Raw genomic sequence first — 1,280 nt, forward strand, 5'->3', positions numbered from 1 at the left:
AAGACGCTTCCTGCTATGAGCCTTCCAATGCTAGAGACCATGCACAGCTTGTTCTAGCTTGGATATACACAGAAGAAATTCTTTCTTTCTACTTAGGGAAGAAGGGGATTCGACCTAGATCAGTCATTCTCAAATTCAATGATACTAGTATCAAAAAGCCCTAGTGGTACAGTTACTTTGGGATGCCAATTGCAAGGGCAAAACCACCAGCTGCTCAGTGGGAGAAAGAGGAGGCTCTCATGTCCTGTAAAGATTTACAATCTTGGACACAAACCCACAGGGGCAGTTCTACACTGTCCTATAGTGTTATGAGCTAGAATCAACTCAGTGGCAGAGTCTGGTTTCTGGTCTGATAAGCATCAAGGAAAGGCATAGGCTAAAACTTCAGATTTCTGGACTTGCCTGAGACTTACAAAAATTCTGGGTAATCCTCAAGGAATATATGTTTTAAAGTCTAATTTTAGATCAGACCAGTGCCAGTCATCTTGGACCTCACTGACCAGTACTATACTTGCAGGTGTGAGTAGTTCTGGCCAATGATGACTGTTGGCAGTTTTCTCTGGATGGGTGTGTTAGGCAGAGTTCTCTAGAGAAACAAAACCAGGACAATTATGATTTTATGTATATATGGATAGGTTCATACCGCGAAAAGGAATATAACAGCTAATTAATCCACACAGCAGTACAGAGGATTCAGTTCAACTCACTTCCATGGAGCAGTTAATATACTGGAAGTCCTGTGGGCTGCTGGGTCCAAGGTCAAGTAAGCAGACAGCAGGGTCATCCCTCAGGCAAGGCAAGCTGAGTCTGCCCACAGGCAGCAAGCAGCAGGGTGGGTCACCAACAGTCAGTAGCTCAGGAGCTTAGCGAAGCAGGGCTGGATGGGATATTGAACACAAGCAATGCAAGGCTATGGAATCCACCAGCTTCAAGCTCAAGCTATGTATGCACCAGTAGCAGTGGTGAAGTAGGCCTTTAAAGGAGCCTCAAACTCCACGGTTTGGCTTGGTCCACAGGTAGTGTAGCTCAGAGGTTGAGGCAGAGAACTAGCTACAGAAGCAGCATGAACACTCCAGCACTTTTGGACCATCAGAGAGCAAGAGACTGGGCGGCAGGCCTTGCAGAGCCATTTATCTCTTTGCCCTCCAATCAAACTGCAACCTTATTAATCCCACATGTACCTATCACGATGGGTCAGATAAAAGCTCTCAATTCATAATCCTCCAACACACTGGGCTTGCAAACTTTGCACCATTCTTGGCTTTCAATGTAAGCATCTA

Source organism: Echinops telfairi, unplaced genomic scaffold (assembly GCF_000313985.2).
Source record: "Echinops telfairi isolate 266 unplaced genomic scaffold, ASM31398v2 ScPeMD7_70;HRSCAF=299, whole genome shotgun sequence".
NCBI classification, from domain to species: domain Eukaryota; kingdom Metazoa; phylum Chordata; class Mammalia; order Afrosoricida; family Tenrecidae; genus Echinops; species Echinops telfairi.